General features: G+C 46.0%; 1 protein-coding gene across 1 annotated transcript in view; it reads right to left on the reverse strand.

Annotated features, from left to right (window-relative positions):
• Ppargc1a (PPARG coactivator 1 alpha) overlaps positions 1-20,576 on the reverse strand; it is a 633,817-nt gene extending 613,241 nt beyond the window's left edge. Inside the window, exon 1 of the mRNA XM_041643754.1 lies at positions 20,075-20,576. The gene's annotated coding sequence lies outside the window, so the exon portion shown is untranslated. The remainder of the gene's footprint in view (positions 1-20,074) is intronic.
• Positions 20,577-21,068: the final 492 nt, after the last annotated feature.

Raw genomic sequence — 21,068 nt, forward strand, 5'->3', positions numbered from 1 at the left:
ATGGCAGCATTAATAACACCCTTGTTGAATTTATCACTATGAGTAACCTTTCTCTCTTGCCTTGATTTTATAAACACTGCATATTAAACCTGGGCCTAGTGCCTACAGTAATCTTGGAAGAAAGTATTTCATTGTTGGAATATCTGGCCATTTGAAGAAAACAACTTGTCCCAAGTTCCTACATTTACCAGTGTTTTCATGGCCCAATGACAATGCAGTAACCTGCTTTTTCCTGCCTCATGAATGACCATCCACGGATACCACTTCTGCTATGAATGATGTTCTCGGAAACCAAAAACTGTCTAAGAAAACAGTGATTTCTTCTCTGAACTCTTCTGAGTCTGCTTAAAGGCAGGAAGCACCAGGCATTTGAAGAGAGCCAGAGATAGAGTAGTAGTGGGGAAGACAAGGGAAGCAGGCCATCAGCACTTGAGTCTGCCTTCCTAATCAAGTAACTACTTGATTTTCACTGTTTCGCCCATTCCAAACACAAGCCATAAACTCTGATTTCATGTTTGCATAAAAATGGATATTATTTCTATATTTCTGTTGAATCTTATTGACCAGAATTTAATTAACCCTCACATGAGGATATTAAAGTTTTCTTAAACACTCAGGGTTTTTCCCATCTTCTACTGGAGTTACCCTAAGTCCTGTAGTTATTTCTTTTTAAATAACTGAGTATGTTTTTAAACACTGGCTGATATTTAAGTCACACAGGATCCTAATGGCACTTTCAAAGTCATTCTCTCTATACATTGTAGTGCAAATTCTAATTGGTTTTAATAATAAAAACCCCAAGTCAGATAGAGGGGTAAATGCTGGAAGATCCAAGAAGCAGAGCAGCCAATCTCTGGCTCTTACCTCTTCAAATCCTCAGGGTGAGTGGGCTGTCCTGTTTCTAGGAATCCTCAGACTGAATGCTATCTCTACAAAACCTCAGACTGAGTTCTGAGCTCTTCCCAGTTATAGTTGTCTCTCTCCCCAGCCATATCACTCTTATCTCTACCTCCTGAGTGCTGGGATTAAAGGTAACACCACCACTGCCTGGCCTGTATGGTCAACTACCGGCTAGCTTCGCACTCAGATCACTAAGCAAGCTTTATATGTTAAAGCACAAACAAAATATCACCACAACACATGTATACAGATCAATGGCTAAATTATTTTTATCTGATCTTGCCTGTGATATGGCCACTACATTCCATGCTATGGAATCATCGGACTATATAGTATATTATCCTCCACGTTCACTTGACTGGCCCACAATGCCCAAAGGTTGGACTAATCATTATTCTGGATATTTCTGTGGCAATGATCAACATTTAAGTGAGTGGCTTTGAGCAAAGAAGATTCCCCTCTTTGGGATGGTGAATTTCATCCAGTCTGAGTGAGAGTTCCTTGTAATTTGTAATTTAAGGTGTGACTTTTCCTGCATCTCCAACCTGACAGCCTACCCTGCAGGTTTTGGACTTAGGAGGTCTCTCTGATTGGCATGGGCCAATTAATTACTAACAGATTCAGTAAATGATAGATAGATAGATAGATAGATAGATAGATAGATGATAGGTAGATGATAGATAGATGATAGATACATAGATACATAGATAGATAGATCTTGTCTGTTTCTTTAGAATAACACAGACTAATTCACACAATTCTAACATCATTGTCATTTGCACGTGTCCCATTTCTTTAGTTAACAGAGGCTGTGCAATTGCACAGCAGGTCTGGGGAGTTCCACTCTGTCAGTCTTCTGTCATTCTGTACTTGTTAGAATCCTGTTGTGAATGAGTGAAGTCCAGAATCGTTTCATACCCATGTTAGTGGTGAGCCTAAAAGCACAGAACCTGAATTGGCTGCTCTTCTTTACATTATAAATCTTGAGATCATCATGTCTCTGGCAGAGAGTGTTCTCAGGATTGCTAATTTTACTTCTTTTTTCCATAAGCAGAGAAAAAATGGAGGATTTGGTCAAAGTAGTGCCTATGTATCAAGATTTGCTGTTCCATGACTTAGAAGACATGAAGGCAAATGCCCTACCTTCAAAGAGCTTAGAACCTAGAAAAGCAGATAAAAATGGTGGCCAAAAAATATAGTGACACTTGTTATTGGTCATTTTACAAAGGCATGGAGAGTTCAGCCTTATCACTAGAACCACATTGTTTAATGTGTGCGCATATTTCATGTTTGTATATGTGGTTGCAGGCATACGCACACCCTGGCACGTGTATCAAGATCAGAAGAAAACATCAAGTATTAGTCTTCACCTTCTAGGTTAGTTAAGGCACATTCTCTTGTTAACAATAAGGTACATCAGGAGAGCTGGCCCAATAGCTTCTGAGGACTCTATGCTCTCTGCTTCCCATCTCTCTAGAGCAGAGCAGAGATTACTAACAAGTGCGCCATGTTGGGTTTTTTTTTTAAAGATTTGTTTATTTTTATATATATTGGAGTTTTGCTTGCATGAATGTCTGTGTGATGATGCCAAATCTGCTGGAACTGGAGTTACAGAAAGTTGTGAAATGCTATATGGGTGCTGGGAATTGAACCAGGTCCTTTGGAAAAATGGCCAGGGCTCTTAACCACTGTGTCATCGCTCCAGCCCCACCATGTCCAGTTTTATGTAGGTGCCCACTGAGTCTGCTCCTCAGCCCGCAATGTAATGAAGTTGAAAATGCCTGATAGGAAGTGATAGTTATACTAACGGCATTATTTTGGTTAAGTTTATATTGAAGTCTTCAGAATGTGGTGGGATGGGAAGAAAGGGTCTTTGCAGATCTAATTATATTCATAGTGGAAAAGGTGTAATATCCCCTAATACAACATGACCAGGGTTCTCATAAGAACGGAAACTTGGGCAGAAATGTATAGAAAAGGAGTATTCTATGCAATGCAGGGTAAAGGTGACCATCTTCAGGGAAAGAAGAGAAGCCTTCTGGAAAATAAACCAAACTGCCAACATCTCAGACTTCCAGCCTTCAGACTCCAGTAAGGTAAATACTAATGGTTTAGGATGCCCAGTTTCTGGAACTTTGCTACACTGGCCCTAGAAAAGGAATGCAAAAGTCAAGAGTGAGAGGAACATGTTGAGCAGCAGTAGAAGACATAGACAGATGAGAGCACCACCATCAAGGCGACATCATCCTGGCTTGACGGCTGGCCATGACTAAAAGGGAAAGCATGAGAGATGTGAGCCAGTTAGGGTTATGGATGCAGTGAGCTAGAAAGTGGCTACCCACTTTGCCACACAGGCACAAAACTTCTTTACGGTATGTATGTCTTTAAAGGCACTCCCAAAGACAGACTCCCCCATCAACAGAGTGCCTTCCTCTCCCCAAGTCTGAGCCCGAAGCTGCCCCTGTGATTTTCTCTAACCAGTAGGATGAACTAGAGGCAATCTCCTATGAGCACCAATGCAAGTTTCCTGAGACCTCTCTCACTCTTCCTGCTCTTCTTAGGAATCCTGTGATCGCTAGCATCGAGTAAGTTAGAGCTAACTTTTGAATGATGGATACTGGGCCCACAGATCAGTTAGCCCCATTCCCTATTAGTAGCCAGTCATCTGCCACCACAGGCAAAATTATCAGCTGTTGGCTGACCGCAGACTCAAATGAACCAACCCAGGTGACCTCAACCCACGTTCTTAATACATATGATTATGCGTATGTACATTTACACATGGATGCTGTTGAGACTAGTCTTGGGGTGGGGTGACTTCTAGTATACAGCAAAAAGTAACGGCACTGTAGGATGAATATTGTTGCCTTCTACCCAAATAAGTAATTCAAGAACAAAGCAATGTGGATAGAAATTCTGCCTTCAACATCCTGCGTAACAACTGTCAGTGAGACTGTTGAGCACTTCGCTGGTTACATAATCCTGACACACACACGAGAGAAGGCTTACCTGGAATACAAATCTGAAAGACTGTGAGGTGGCTGATTTCCATGCATGGGAGGTTCCTATAAATGAATATGGACAAAATGAAGGGGGAATCAATTCATAGTGAGAACTAGGAATGATCAACATTTCAGATCAGATCAAGCAAGACAGTTAAGAAAGGAGAGAAGACACAGTGATAGATAGAAGCACCACAGAGAAAAACAGGTTATTCTTGGCAGAGTCAACTTTTTGATACCTCAAAAAAAATATAGGGCTGAGTCAAGCATGGTACTTCTTTTCTTTAATTCCAGCACTCCAGAGGCAGAAGCAAGCAGAGCTCTGTAAGTTCCAGGCCAGCCCAGACTGCACAATGAAACCCTATCTAAAACAATAAGATGGGGAGGCTAATAAAATTACAGCATTTGTGGTTGAGGAGATGGCTTGAGCTTGCCGTAGAAGCCTGATAACCTGTTTTCTGATCCCTGGACCCTACATTTTAAAACAAAACAAAACAAAAACACATCTAGTATCTGTCCCTCCAGGTCTCTTACACTGAGATGGGGGATGAGAGCACTGTGGGGCAGCTGTCCTGGACACACAGTGCAGCAACAAACAGAAAGACTCTGCCTCTAACTAAAGTGGAAGGCAGAGAATTAACTTCTGAAAGCTGCCCCCCCCCAACCTCCACAAGCATGCTATGGCATGCGTATTCTCTCTCTCTCTCTCTTTCTCTTTCTCTCTCTCTCTCTCTCTCTCTCTCTCTCTCTCACACACACACACACACACACATATACACACATACCACATCACACAAATATTTAAGAAGAAAAGAATCCCAACATTTATGAATCAGGACAGCATTGGCAGAATACCAGCAAAGTATTGAAGGCCATATTCATCTTAGAGGTCACTAATTAGTGAATTAAGGGAAGGATTTAAAATCATGAGCAAATACGGTTCTCTGGCTGAGTCTAGCACAAATTTATCACCCTGCCTTGCACATTATCTGCCTCTCGCTCTAAAAAACCCATGAGCTACAGAACACAACCAACCTCAGGTATAGAGATTGATGTCATTAAAACTTATGGTCTCCAGTATAAGCTGAGCCTTTCATTCCACACAATAAAAGGAAGAAGGGGGAAGACAACCCTTGGAAGAAGGTGAAAGGCTCACAGAGGAATGTCTTAAAAGAAATTTGGATGCATTTTTTTCTAGCCTTATTGAATCAGGAAGTCATAAGGGATGGATCAAAGTCTAGAAGATGGAAAGAGGTTATTGTGTCCACAGCTCAGGTGGAAGGAAAGCTAAAGTGGCGGTCTGGAGATAAAAGACCAGAAAAATTCACACTGGATGACTAGGAGGAGACCAATGAAGGTCAAGGGAGTCAAGGGTAACGGACAGAGTGTTTGAGGTCGCAGATACAGACAGTGAATGGTGCTGAGGTTGAGGACAATACAATTCAGTGTCATTCTTTGGAATAACTGGTTTTTACCAACCCCATGGCTTGCATGATGAAGCAAATAAAGCAGTTTGGCTTGACTGGCAGAAGACTGGGATTTTATGGACAGACATAAAAGGGTAAGAGATTGTGGTCTTTAAGGCTTAGACAGGACAGCAGTTTAAGTGATAGATCCTGAGATTGTTCACTCATTAAAAAGGAGTAGGGACAGGAGGATGGCTGACGATTGGGAAGAAGGGAGAACAGTTCAGGGATCCGAGCGCTCGTAAATAAACATTCAAGGAAGCTAGAGGTGGGGCTGTAAGACTGTCACCAGGCGTGGTTTTAGCCAGGTGTGGCTAGACCAGAGCCTGAGGTTCCAGAAGCAGAGGTACTCCAAAGGACGGTGTGGCTGGGCTGCCTGAGCACAGAGCGGTGAAAGGTTGAGACTGTGAAGCTAAGTCACCAGCTAGTCCTCCACGTGTGGATGCTAAGACTGCCTTGGTGGTAGAAGCTCGAGTAGTGGAGTAGATGGCACAGGCAAGCAGCTCAGCCCTTGGGGAGAGAGGGAGAATCAGGGAGCTGAGCAGACGGTTGGCAAGAAAGCAAGGTGTGGAGTATGTCTGGGGAGAGTCGTGCAGCTTTTTGCCCTGGAACCTGGTTTCAAAGTTCCTCTAGGCCTAAAGGGTGTGGACAAATGAACAGTCCCCGTTCTCTTAGCCTCTGGACTTTCCTAAGGAAAAATCAGATACAAGACATAGAGAAAAAGAGTGAATGTTAAAAGGACAGGATCCCACAAATCTGTGACTGTCAACTGAGGAAGAGGAACAACCTGGAGAGCAACCACGGTGACTGGTTCTGTGCCAGATGGGCACCTTTGGTTTTGTTTAAGGATCTTCTTTTCACAGAAATATTTATGGCTTGTCACGGGTCGAGGGGGGCAGTCCACACCAGAAACACGATACATTGCAATCTTCTGCAATGTCGGTCTTAGAATTTCCCGGGGATGACATAAGATCCTAACTTCTTGTCCTCAGTGTAAGTAGCTCACTGATGAGAAAGATATTTTTCTGTATATCTTAGCAGAATGGAAGCTGCCAGGTTTGTGTAGAGCTACAGGAAGGAGAGAACCAAGCACCTGCCTGAGAACCAGGGTCAAACTCCACACCACTGGCTTAGATCCCATGCTACACATTTTGTTCCAGTAGTCAAAAGAGTTTGCAGAACCTAGGGTGGAGGAAGGTCTTTTCTGCTTTGAAGGTGACCCCTGAACTGGCATGACAACTGGAGGTTTATTTTTGAGTTTTCAGCAGATAGAGAATATTCTGAGGAAAGAAGGTGCATTTTATGACAGCCACCATTTGGTACCCTGGCACACGGGGGCAGCTGATTCTTCTTTATGGAGACAGTGAAATTTTGTATGCCCTTTATCCAAGATTTTCTACTACTGTGCATTGTCCTAAAGAAAGAATCATGGATATGCACCATCTAGTATCAATTCGTGACACCTAAATACCTAACGGTACAGAAAGAATAAGCAAATGGTTCTATAATTACACAACAGAATATCGAACAGCCACATGAGTTGACACAGAGGGATACCAAGCGGCATATGGAAAACAGGATAGCATCAGGTTATAAAAACACAGGTAATGCCTGGAGAAGAAGCTGGGGCTGATATGATGGCTCATCAGGTAAAGGTACTTGCCCCCAAGACCAATGACCTGAGTTCAATACCCAGGACCTACATAATGGATGTAGAAAATCAACTCCTTCAAGTTGTCCTCTGACCATCACACACACACACAATTAAATAAATAATTCTAAAAGCTGGAAAGATATGCATCAAAATGTGGTCTGTGGTTCTCTTTAAGTCTTTAGATTATGGATGGTTTTGATTTTTCTTAGAAAAATCCAAAACGAAAAGGTTATCATGCAAGATATATATCTATAACAAGAAAGATGTTTTTAATCATTTTTTCTGGATATGATTTCTATATACTAGTTTTCAACAACAGTACCCTAGGAAACCAAGTATAAATATATTTTTTAAATTACCCAGTAAATTATCAAGACGATATTCCCTATAAATTAGAATGTGGTTCAATAGAAAGAGTTCTCCTAATTCCAAGAGAAAAATTCTACTCTTCAGAAAATGTCCTTTTGTGGAGGTGTCTAAAGGAACGTTCCTAGCCCTTCACCTTCTGGTCTTTTTAGTTCATACCTGTGTGACTAACAAGATATCTATGTCTCTAAATTGCTAGAGTGAGTTCAAGATTACTTCTTTCATAAATGACCCATAAGGATACTAGTTGGCACCTACACTGTGTCTTTCACTGTATTTAATGTCTCAAGTGATATCTGAAGTCAAAGCAGAGACACAATAAAACACACATGGCCAGACAGTGGTGGCACATGCCTTTAATCCCAGCACTCGGCAGGCAGAAGCAGGTGGATCTCTGTGAGTTCGAGGCCAGCCTGGTTTACAAGAGCTAGTTCCAGGACAGGCTCCAAAGCTACAGAGAAACCCTGTCTCAAAAACAACCAACAAAAACAAACAAAACAAAACAATAAAACACACACACCAATACAAAGAATTCAAGACATTTAAAAAGCAATTGAGGAAAAATCTATAGCTATTTTTACTCTAAATACAAAGGACATAAAAGAACTAGTAACAACTCACACTAAACAGTGCTTAATATTTATACAATGATTTTTTTCCTTGGATTTTTGAGACAGACTCTTGCCAAGAAGCCCTGGCTGACCTGGAGCTTGCTATTAACCAGAAGGAGACCTTGAAAGTTGTGGTCATCCTCCTGCCTCTTCCTCTCAACTCCTGGGAATACAAGTTTGATCCATCACACCTGGCTTGCAACCTTCTTGAATCTGGCCTGTTTCTACATTCAAAAGAAAGCATTTTCCCACAATTCTCTGGGAAGGGAATATTTGAATATCACATTACCGAACAATCTCTAATTACTTTATTTAAACAACTAAGCGATGCTTAGGGAAGACTCATTAGCCTGGGATGACCTTAGTAAAAGCTCCGGGAAGGAATTGTAGAGATTACCATCTTAACACTATTGGTTATACGGACAGGGAAGGGATGTACTGCAGCTAGTCATGACTCCGAGCCCCACAATGCAAGTGGGTTTTTTTTTTATTTTTTTGGTTTTTTGAGCCAGCATTTAGGAGGCAGAGGCAGGCGGATCTCTGTGGATTCGAGGCCAGCCTGGTCTACAAGAGCCATTTCCAGGACAGCTAGGACTGTTATACAGAAAAACCCTGTCTCAAAAAACCAAAAAAAACATAATAAAACAATGCAAGTGGCTAATATCACTGTAAAGAAGCACTCAACAGACCTTCCTGAATAAGCAGCCAGTGTGGTTCTTCAACATCTATTTTATCCCTGGGTCTGTAGTCAAGGTTGATGGTACCTCTTTTCACAAGCGAACTCTTCTTCCACCATGAGAAACACCACGAGAGAGCACTTTACAGTTTTCAAACATCCCCCAAACTGTCTTCATACTGGATATACCGGTGTAGTGAAAGAATAAACAAGAAGAACATTTTTGAAAAATAAAGAAATACTTATTTATAATACATGTAAACAATGAGTCAAAGCATTGTTTCTTAGCAACTTGTTCTTCAGGACCAGTTTAATCAGGGGAAATGATTTTTAAATTATTTTTTAATGCAACTGTTACTATCAGGGTCAGAAAAATCAATTAGCAATGGAGTCTTACTTCTTAAACCCACAAGGCTTTGACGAGGATTGCAGAGAGGGTTCCATTCCCATTTGTGTTGTTTGGGGCTCTTTTCTTCAAAGCCCTGTAACCCTTTTAGATTGACACCATGCAAAGCAAGGCGTCAAGGAATTCATTAGCACGGCTGCACGGGCCTCAGAGTGTGTCCCCAACTTCTGATACGGTTCCACTCTCTAGCTTGGGTGACTAATTTTAATCTCAAAAAAAAAAAAACAGTTTAGCCATCCATTGAAGTGCAATAAAACCTCAAAATAAAACTTTACATTTGACTTACTAATTAAACTGTTCTTTTGACATTGTCAACCAAGGAGATTTCAATGAGGCCAAGATCTTAAGTTTCCCCAAAGTTGGAAAGTGTGTTTGCTTGCTGGCTGGCTTGAGATATGACAATGTGTAAAACAACTCACAAGTCTGGCTCACAAAACCCCAACTGTGCTGTGGATCCTTCCCTTCACTAAGCAGGGGCGCCTGATGGATAAGTCAAGAACCTCAAAGAAGGCCTCTGGTTCACACAGCCAAGTACCTCCCTGTCCATTTCACACAGTGTAAAGAGCTCACAATGACCAAATGAGAGGTAATCAGATGGGAGGTTCTTACAAAGTAAGATATGTGATAGCCAGATGACAGATAGGTAGATCCATATACATGAAGAGATGATAGATAAATGTACATGTATATGTCATATATGGATAGATGTGTCTATAGGCTTTGTATGTGGACATATGTAATGCAGACAGAATCCATCTACTTAAGAACCTATCTCACGTACACAAGTCATAGGCAAAGGCATGTATGTGTATCCTACTAAATTATGTATTCTTGTGAGAAGATATAACACAAGCACAAGGAAAGTGGTCAATATATTTTATCAAATAAAAGGAATTATCCAAACAACTCCCCACTCTGAGCTGCATCCCTCTTGTGCTTTTCTTCTGCCTGGAATGCCCTTCTTTTCCAGTTTGCACACCTATTCTCTTTACCTATATTCTCTGTTCCCTAAAGCTCAGGGTCTATAGTGATGATGTGGGATTCCCCTCTGTATGCTGTGACTATGTTTTATTACCATTGGTTAATAAAGAAGCCACGTTGGCCTATGGCAAGGCAGAACATAGGTAGGCTGGGAAACTAAATTGAATGCAAGGAGAAAGAAGGCAAAGTCAGGGAGATGCCGTGTAGATGCCAAAGGAGAAAGACACCAGCACCTTACCGGTAGGCCACAGCTTCGTGGTGATACACAGATTAATAGAAATGGGTTAATTTAAGATGTAAGAGCTAGCTAGGAATATGCCTAAGCTATTGGCCAAATAGTTTTGTAATTAATATAGTTTCTGTGTGATTATTCAGGTCTGAGTGGCCAGAAAACAAAAAAAAGCAGTCTCAGTTTACATGGTATGATCTTCTGAAACTCTGCAATTCCTCCAGCACGGAGGCAGGTCCCTCCTGCATACGGCCATAGTGACGGCCCTTTCTTTTAGTCACTGTCTAATTACTCTGAACACAGGGGAGGCTCCCCATGTTGTAGCCATTTTTCCTTCATCTTTGATGCTCCTCTGTCCAGTCACCCATCTGTTCATCTAGCTGATGGGAGCCCGCATTAGAGTTCAAACTTTGACTTAGGAAATGGACATGCTTAGATACGAATTCCAGCGCTCCTACTTACCAGCTGTGAGATCTTGGCCATTTCACTTTGCTTCTCTGCTTCTCAGCCACTTCATCTCTAATACATAACATGGGTAACAGTAGCCACCCCCACCTGGCTGCTTTGAAGAGTTCATCACGGAAACCACTTTAATGGGTTCTTAGTGATACAATAAATATTCAATATGTGGATCTTCCTGTGACCGACCAATATAATTCCCTGCGAAGGTACTGTGTCTCAGACTCTCCCTTAGTAGGCACCCCATAGGAAACCTAATAGCTGAGAAGTCCTATCTGAAGCAGGCCCTGTATGGCAGACTATGTGGGTCTCCCAGGTCCACTGCCTCTCTGAACCCTCGCCAACTGTGCTAGGGATGAGCGCTGTCTCTTCTGCTCTGCCCTGCACAGCGCGAGGCGAGCGTGGTGGGTGAACCACCTCCCAGCAGTCACCTCACAAGCCCTCCAACTTATAGAGACTTTTTTCCATTCCCTCCTGCAGCTCCCTCGACTTCACACGGAGCATCTTCCCCGGCATCTGCTCATCCCAACTCCCGTCATTAGATACATTCTTGTGTGTTTATAATGCACCACTGATTTGTTTCAGACTAAATCGTGGGATCTAAAAATAAAGAGATGGTGAACATATTTCTTTGCATATTAACTTTAAAGAAATGGATTAATCTTTTAGAAATAATCAAAAATGAATGATCCACTCAGTGTGCAGCCATTACCCAAGAGTGTTGAAATGTAATCGCCCTGATTCTCACTTACCCCCTTACACTTTCTGAGTGTATGAAGCATATACTTTATACTTTCTCATTTTAAAAATTAAGAGGTTTGAGTGAGCCCATGGTAACCCAACCATCTCTTCCCCAGAGACACGTTAATGGAAACAGAATTCATTTGTTCTCCAAGTCATATTCCCATTTTCAAAAAAAAAAAAAAAAAAAAAAACTCATTACAGAATTGACTTCATCTTCCCAAGCGAAGGAACACAGAGAGATAAAGTGACACACGTAACAGCAGAAAAGCCGTGTGTCCAGCACCAACATGCTGCCTGCTGCAGGCTGGGCACAGGGAGGTACCAGGAACATATAGAGCCGTGGCTTTCTCTCCAAAGGAGCTTCCTCAGGAGAGCATGTGATGACAGGGACACGTAAGAAATTAGAATCAAGGTTAAAGGTGGAGAACAGAGAGATGCAGAAAATCAAATCAAAATATGATTCACTTGTTTGATTGGTCAGGTAAAATGGTTTTCTTCAGCCTATACCGGTCCACACCCGTCTTCACTCTGATACCTCTCCCCTGCTGGAACCTGACAACACCCCCAGTTACCAGCTAGCCCGGGTATCTGTCACCAAAGCCTGGTGACATAATTCAATTCTTTCAGAAAGGGGTTACAAGCAAAATGAAGTATATATTCTGCGTGTAACATGAAGTAACAAGGAAAAAATACAGCTCATAAAAGGCAGTCACTCCGTGCCAGTTTCATCTCAGAAGAGGGAGCACTACAGCCAACTGGGTGGGAACAATTACTAAATTGTCAATGGAATTCAATAAACGTTGTTTTTAAAAAACTAATTATTTGTTACAATAACCAGCTACTCCTGCCACTTTGTATTTGGAGGTTTGTAAACTACTTCTATTTGAAATGTAATTGATTCCATTTTTATCATTTGTTCAAGTTTATGTGGTTGTTCTCCTCCTAAGAGATGATAACATCTATTTTCAGCAAATTATACATTATAATTCCTCATTCAAAAGCTGTAACAGAAAACAAAATGCTAATTTATGCTGTAAACGAAACGACGGAATCCTAATCACTCATTGTTAACATTAGGGACAACTGCTACTGGAAATAATAAATTGGGATAAAATGTGGTTAAGGTTGCTGCTGTATCTCCTGCCTTTTCCTTCCTGGCTTTTTCCGGCCAGTTTGATTTCTAAAGACTATTTCCCCAGAGAGATTTCTTGGGTGTCTTGTCTTCTTCCGGTAGAGACCAGACATTCCCCTTACCGCTAGCTATTACCTGCAGCTTGATGTCAAACGTACAGGAAGCTCACAGAGCAATCCGAAGTGCGCTCTACAGAGAGAGGCATAGTAGAGCCACACACCTGCTTCTCCATATTTCAGCAAGGCTCCTTTCCTATGTTTCCCTACACCTCCGCCTCGCCCTCCCGCAGGGTCCTTCTGTACAGGGGTCCCTCTGCAGGCCCTTCTGGCCAAGGGGAGCGAACCTTCCCCTCAGTGCAAGCTCTCCTTCTGCTTAAGTGAGTACACAGGAGAAATAGATAAACACACACAAGCCCAGTTACTTTCCATATATCAGGTCGATTCTTGTTTTTTAAAAAAAAAAAAAATGGGGGGTGGCAACAGATTTGGCATGATGGTTCAGAAAGGCACCAGGCTTTGTTTAAATAAGTATCTTTGGGAGAAAAGGTTGCAGTATCAGGTAATGGCATTTTCCTCTTTTCTTCATTTTTAAAAGAAAAGAAAGATCTAAATACAAGTATTGTATCAAAAATGTGAATTCTTTAAAGGGACCAAAAAGTCACACACCGCCTCGGAGAGTGAGTCACGTTTCTGCTGCCCTTTGATTTAATGCCATCTGCTGCACGCATTTACCTCTTTGCTGGCAAGGTGTGATCATTGATTTCCTATGGTCTCTCTGGAAGGAAGTTCTGCTTCCTTGATGATGACTACAAAGGGGGAGGTGACCCTCTTCTCATTCCAATGCAAATCCCGCACTTTTTTATTTCCACTAGGGCCACAAGAACAGCGAAGCCAGCAAGAAACACCCTCTTGGTATATACTGTCTCCCTGCCGACAGGCCGTGTCTTCCTTCCCCTTTCTACAAGCACACTGTGGCAGAACAGAATAGAAGGGCCCAGCCACGAAGAGGCATTGGTTGATGATGGACAGAAAGGTTAGGTGCCCGCCTCCTTACAGAAGACTCCTATAAAAACATGATGGTGATGAGGAACGCGTGTCTCCATCTTAATTGAAAACATAAATAATACGGCAAACCCAAACTGACAGGAGCTCCTGTGTAAAAGGGACTTGAATGCATGCATAAATGTGTGGGAGAGAGAGAGAGAGAGAGAGAGAGAGAGAGAGGTGTTGCTATATCTGAGCAATTGTAAAATTATTCATTTGATTTGAAAAGCTGAACAATCTAAAGGCTCCATCTGTTTATCCGGCTGGATCAACTATCGAAATCAGAGTGTGATAAGCTCAAGTATCAAGGTCCAGCACCAAGGGGGAAAAGCATCAGGTGGGTATGCTTGGCGACACCAATACAGGCAACTTCCCTGAAGGGAATTCTATCTGGTCATATAAAAGAAAGAAAAAAAAATGAGCCTGGGAGATGGACCAGTCAGTAAAGTCAGGGACATGCTGCTCAAGCGCTATCCCCGACACCCACATAAAAACCCCAAAGCTGGGAGGCAGAAATAGGAGGATCACTGGGGCTTGCTGAGCAAGCAGTCTGGCTGAATTGGCAGACTCCAGGCTAAGTGAGCAGCCCTGCCTCAAAATCCTAAAGTGGAGGAGAGCCACTGACGTCAACGTCTGGCCTCCCGTGCTTGTGTGCATACCCACACATACCCTTGTGTAAACACACATGAACATATGTCTGTGCATACTATATACAAAAAAGGTGAAAAGAAAAAGAGAGAGAGGAGTGGGAAGATTTGGGCAAGCAAAGGAGACGTCCACTATTTGTAAAGGCAAGTGAGTGACATCATCAGAGACATGCTAGAAATGGATGGCCAGCCTTACAGTGTTTTTGTGTTGTAGGGAAAAGGGAAGAGAGAATAAGAGGAAGCTGGCCTCAGGCTGCCTAACCAGCCCTCAACTTGTTCCTAACCAGCACTTACTTCTGTCTTGTTTGCATTATCTGTAACATGGGAACAACAAGACAAGGCCCTACATCTGTGCTGTTACGAGACTGAAAGAATAGTGTACTTGTAAAGTGTTCAGAGCAGTATTTAAAAAACTAGTAGCCACTGTGAATATCCTTTGATGCCAAATCGGTAGAAATTTACAAAAGGTGCAGAATGTTTTCAAGCCACTACCCGAAGGAAGCTCTTCTTACAGGAAGACCTGCGACAAGCCTTGGTCATGACAAATCTTTCTCTCCGTTAATGTGTATTGTGTCGTGTGTGTGTGAACAGACTCTCCGCGTGTGTGCATGTGAGGTCAGAAGACTACCTCGGCTATCATCCTCAGGCGCTCTGTGACTCTCTTTGAAGACGCTGGTCTGGAGCTCACCAACCAGGATGAACTGGCTGTCTAGTGAGCCCCAGGCATCTTCCTGTCTCTGCCTCCCCAGCATGCCACCATGCCTGGCACTTCTATGCAGGTGCTGGAGAGGAAAATAGACTTCTCCCACTTGTAAGTCTCGGTTCATCTCTATGGATCTAAACACTGTTGTCAGTTTAAGAGTTATGGAAGAGCCAAAAAGAAAACATACATGCCCTCAGTTCTTTCTGGTGCTTCCTGCTTTGACTATCCCTATTCCTGGAAATAGTGCTAACCTTCCTTCCCCTACTCCTCCGATCAAAAAAAAAAAAAAAGGCAGACAGGGGAAGTGTTCGACCACTTACCCACATCCTGTAATGAATCTGTATTAAAATTTCTACCTTGCTAGGCAAGAGAGAGTACCAAGAGCCACACGCACTGAGTAGCAACAGTGCAGGTTTCAACACAAAGACTGCTGGCCCTGCAAAGATAGATCACAGTCCTTCTTTCATGGAGACCGTTTTATATTGAGAGCCTAGAGTTTGATGGTGCAGGAGGCAAAGGAGAGTTAAAATGCATGGTCACACCAGACAGTGATGTCTCTTTCACAAACACGCCATGAAATGACCAGGTAACCAAAGAACTGGCCAATGAGGTGAGGGAAGTCAGATGTCTGGTCTCTGGGACACCCAAGCAGTCAGCTAATTGGCTCCATTTTTCACTTTCAATTGATTGATTCTGTATCATACAGACCAGGCCGGCTTCGATCTGGGCTTGCATAGTGACAGCTAATAAGGTGACCTAGGTCCAAAATGCAAGCAGGTATCGGCCAGCCACTACCGAGGATGGAGCCGGAAAGCTTACCCAACTCCAGGGGAGAAACCCAGGCTGAAAGGCACAACATGAAAAGAGAAAGCTCCTAGTGTTGGAAGCTTGCTCTACTGCCATCCCTCGGCGTGAAACTGTAAATTAAAGAACGGGCTGCCGTCTGCTGCACTGAGCCCAAGCAGATACATCTCACAGATAGACTTTAATTGGGGGTTTCACTCTGAGATTCCACCTCAGCAGATGCTTCCCCCCACACTCCACTCCTGCCCACACACACTTGTGGTTTGTTTTGCACATTGGAAAGCCCATGCAAAATACCTGCCGCATGGTCTCCCAGAAACGGGATGGAATCTCCCAGTTCTCAAATGGTAACAGATGTAGTTCCAGCTCTAATACACATTAGACTCTTTCCCTCTCTCTGAAAAATTATTTAAAAAAAAATCACCACAATACAATACAAAAATCACCACAGCTACAATAAATGTCACAGCATAACTAAAATCCTTCCCTTAGACAATGATCCGGAGCTGGAGTATTTTGAATGTCTGTTTATTTGCTTGTTTTTGTTTGCCTGGTTTTAGAAGTGAATAAATGGTTCGCTCGTTTCCAGCTCTCCGGAGCCATGTATCAACAGCCCCCATCTTCATCCTATCTTTCACTCTCGTGTTTATAATGAGCAGTGTCATAATCGTGTTTCTCGTGAAAACGAAAGAAATCAAAACGCCTCGTGGTTCCAGGAAAGGAGGTTCTTAGTAGACATGCCTGCCTGCTATTGATGCTGTAAAAAGGTTCCTTTTACATGGTATTAGATGTTGAGAGCACATCGTATTGATCTAGAAATAAAAAGCTTGATTTTTTTTTTAGTTCAGCCAACCCTTACCTCCATAAGCACTTTATAACACTAGGAAGAGGGGTTTATTTTTAATTGAGGTAAACAAATTATACCTGAAGAACGTTGCTATTTTTAGGGAATGAAGGATTTGGAGCTTTTTGGCAGCCATTCAGGTAAAATCATGAATAAGTCTCACTCTTTCAAATTTGGCCCAGGCATCTCCCCATGTCAGCTCTGCCTGAATCCTGGGATAGGATTTAAACTATCGCCTTTGTTTTCTCCTTGTTCTTCGTAGGAGCATTTGGGAGCAGTTCTCATTGCCCGTGTTCAGATGTTGAAAGGACAGACTAGAGATCAGCAAGGCCTAATACATAGGCTGTATAGTCTCCTTCCCCGAAACGATGGTGGTGGCTGAGCTGGAAACAGCAAGTCCTGCTAACGCACTGCCTGCCAGGACTCCCACCGGACAAGCACAGTTTGGGTGGTGAATGCCCCTTCCCCTAATGATGCAAGCCTCTCTTTGTTTCTGCACTTTCTCTTAAAGTTCATACTGTACCACTGGAGAAGGAAGTCAACACTTCAAATCACCTACCCCCCCCCCCCCCCCCCGGGGAGCCGCCATCCGATTCCTCTGCTTTCAGGGTAGCTCGTTCCTCAGTACCATCTCGTGAGCTAATCACCCTCCGCAGCAGCCCCTTTATCAGAAAATCTCTATATTTTCTTAGCAACATGAATGAATGACCCTTTCTAGAAGAAAAATGTCTTTGGAGGAGCTGGAGCTAACCAAGTTAAACTAACTTTACCCAGAGAGACGCCAATAGTTTGCCTCTAGAATGACTCCTCTACAAGATTCTCATCTTTCCTTGACCTGTCCCCTAAGAACCTGCCCCGCACCCCCTCCCTCCCAGCCGCCCACCACCTCGGGTTTCCAAGGAGTTCGCACGTGATTGCCTATCTTGCGAAATAGGGGCCCAGGCCTCTGCTTTTCTACGCTCTCCGACTCGTTCCCTATCTTCTTAAAGACGCTGCGAAGCCTCCCGTGGCTCCAGAGCTCTGTGGCTGCGTGCCTGGCGACACCCACCGGGTCTCCCTTTTCTCTTCCTCCCGAGGAATAGCAAGCAGCCGAGTTTCTGCTCCCTGCGGTGGTGCTGGTCCGAGCCACTCGCCCGGAAACTTAGCCTAAAGCATTCAGGTCCAGGAAACACGAGGCGGGGCGCTGCCGAGGAATCCCCCACAGCCCCCAGGGCTGGTGGCAGGTGTGTGCTTCATGCCTTAGGTCTGCGCCTCCGTCCTTAAAGGAGAGCTGGCGAGCTGGCGTTGGTTTCTGACTCATCGACAGGCACACACGCGTCACACACACACACACACACACACACACACACACACACACACACACACACACACACACACACACACACACTGAGGCTCCTGGAGACTGGAGTTTCCCAAACCCGAGGGGTCCGTGGCTCTCGGCAACCCCAAGCTGCTTCGGGCAGTCGTAGAGAGAGCACCCGAAGCATGCCTTGCGAGGCGGGGTAGCTAGGAGAAAGCCTCTGGGAGCTCTCAACCTGCAGCCAGGGCGCCCCCTTGATCCTATCCGTGTCTCTCCGGGGTCCCCAACTCCACCTCAAGCGCGACCACCTCGGCAGCTCCTGCAAGTTTCGGCTCCTTACTGGGGCTGCCTTCTCTCTCCGCCCAGAGCCCCGCGACGGGCCGGCTGATCTGGGGGCGGCCCGGCGCCCCATCGTGGAGACGGCCGGCGGGCTGGCGGGAGCTCGGGGCTGGTTCTGGAGCGATGAGGCGGCGGGAGCCTTTCGAATCTCCCGAGCGGTGTATTATTCACTCCCGCGGCCACGGCGGGATCCGGAGAGCCCAAGCCAGGGAGGCGAGGTCGTCACCTGGCCACTAGTACTTTGGCTATTTGTGTCTGCGAGACATGGAGGTTTGGGGGGGGGGGGGGGGTGCGGTGGTGAAGGGGACAGCGGAGCACATTTTTCGGTTGTTTGGCTTTAGGGCTTTTGGCTTATTTATTTATTTATTTATTTATAATATTTTTGCCTATCCGCGAGCTCGCAGGAGCGCGCTGAGATCTGGGCCCCGGAGGGAGCGCGCCAGCGCGGGCAAGCGCGGCGAGCAGCCCCGAAACCGGCCAGAGACCGGCGGACGGACTCCGGGAGAGAGACGCCGCAGCAGCCTGGAGAGTCGTGCAGGACCGAGCAGTCCCCTCCGGCCCCCTCAGGCTCGCGGGCCCGCGCCTTCGGATGCGCGCTCCACGGGGCCCAGGAACTCTCGGAGCCCTGGCCGGCCCACCGAGTTGGGGCCGCTTTCATCACTGCTCTTCCACCTAGCTTCTGGCCCCAACTTTCCCAAGCCATACACACACGTGAGCGCGCCCACACACACACACACACACACACACACACACACTCCTCTCCCTGGACCCCAGCTCCACTTCCCGGTGTAGTTTGAAGATGACAGATGCCAGCAGACTTTCACCAAACAAGCAGTGGGGGCAGCAGACTACAACAGTTATTTAATTAAAAGGCATTTTTTTCCTCTAATTCTCGCTGTGGCTCCCGGAATAGCTTTGGCACTCCCTCCCAGACCCTAAACACACGCCTGTCTCTCTCCAGGTAATCAGTGGCCGGCGGACACCAGTCTCCTTCCACGCCCCCACTTCCCTCATCCACCTCCAGCTTCCAGGGGCCCCCCAGTCACACCGATTCACACACCTATAGGCCGGCAGCAGGAAGCGTGCAGGACACGATGCAGCCGGACTGCATTGCACAGTCATCAAAGTTAAGTGTGTGTTTGTGGGGTGTTCGTGCGCGCCCGGGGAGGTGCGGGGTCGGAAGGAGTAGAACCTCCACTTTGCTTACCACCACCACCAGCCCCATCCCCGCGGGTCAGGGGACGCAGCTACTTAATATTGCAGCCATTTTAGGGAAAGAGGTGGCTCTGGGCCCGGAGGGAGTGGAGGGAGGGACAACACGTCGCGGGGGGGTCTTACAGCTAGGCAGCCCCAGGGCTCAACTGGAGGGCGGGCGGGCGGCAGGCGCACAGGGGCGCGGCGCCCGCGGCGACTTGGTGAAGGTTGCGCTCGAGTTCCCTGCTTTTGCCTGGAGTTGTTCGGGGTAACGCGCCAGCTACTGCCTCTTTCTCGGGTTCCCGCTGGGTTGGGAGGTTTGGGGGCAGATAGGCGTCCATGGCAGAATGGGTACCGGAGGGACGCGACAACCCCTGGAGCTGGCGCTATGTGTGGGGGGTATGGAGAAGGAAGAACACCTCTGTCGCCGGTTGGCGCTGACCCAGACAGTGCGACCCACTTGGCCCCCCATCCTCCCCACCCCCTCCCGAGCCTCTGTCTACCCGCCTGGTGCCAAGTGAGAGAGCAGCAGGGGGTACGGGGAGATGCCGTTCGGCACTGAGCCACCCCTTACCTGGTTGGAAGGGGTTTCCCAGGAGGAGCCGTAGTTGTAAAAGAAGGAGGAGAGGAAGGTGTCTTCAGACAGCCCGCAGCCCGCCATGCTCTGGATGCAAATAAAACGAGGAAAGAAAAAAAAGGACACACACACACACACACACACACAAAAGCAACCAAAAATGTTTCCAAATCAAACGAAATCAATAAGGCAGCTGAAATTCTCTCGCAAATAAAGAAAAGGAGGGGGGAAGGGAATGGCCGAGGGAACGGGAACTCTCGGCGTTGCTCCCTCTCCGGCTGAGCAGGGATGCTCGGGCTGCCACCGTCGCCGCCGCTGCTGCCGCCTTCTCAAGACGGTACCTAGAGAGGTTCGTCCTGACTCCGGCAGCCGCCGCCGCCGCCGCCGCCTGAGCCGGCTGCGTGTATGCGCGCGTGTGTGCGTGTGCGTGTGTGCGGTGTGTGCGCGCAGAGCGAGAGACCGCAGAAGAGGCGAGAGGGCGAGAGAATGAGCGAGCCGGGATGCAGGGCGCAGAGGCAGAGCGGGCGGGCGGACGTGTGCGCGCGCGAGGCTGGGTGCGTGCGTGCGTGTGTGAGTGTGTGTATGTGTGTGTGTGTGCGCGCGCACTCGCGTGTGCGCGCGCGCCTGGGTGTGCGTCTGTTTGGGGAGCTCACCGGAGAGCCGGGGCCATCACGTGGGCTCCCCGACTCCGCCGGCTGCCGGGGACAGCCTGTACTACAGCCCAGGCCACTAAATCAGCCCGCACCACCAGACCTTTGAAGCCCCTGCTACCGGACCTCGAGGTCCTCCCCTCCCGGCTGTGAGCGTCCCGGGACGGCAGGGGGCGCAGGTGCTGCCCCGGGCAGGTGGGTGGATGAGGAGTGGTCCGCCCCAAACCAGGCCAAGAGAGAGGATACCTAGGAGATACACAGCACCCTGTTACAACTCGAGCCTTCCTCGAACCTTCCTCCCACTCTGCTGAAAGATCTTCAGCATTTTAATTCCTAAAATT

This window comes from Microtus oregoni, unplaced genomic scaffold (assembly GCF_018167655.1).
Source record: "Microtus oregoni isolate MIOR12 unplaced genomic scaffold, Mior012 000090F_ref0000504, whole genome shotgun sequence".
NCBI lineage: Eukaryota > Metazoa > Chordata > Mammalia > Rodentia > Cricetidae > Microtus > Microtus oregoni.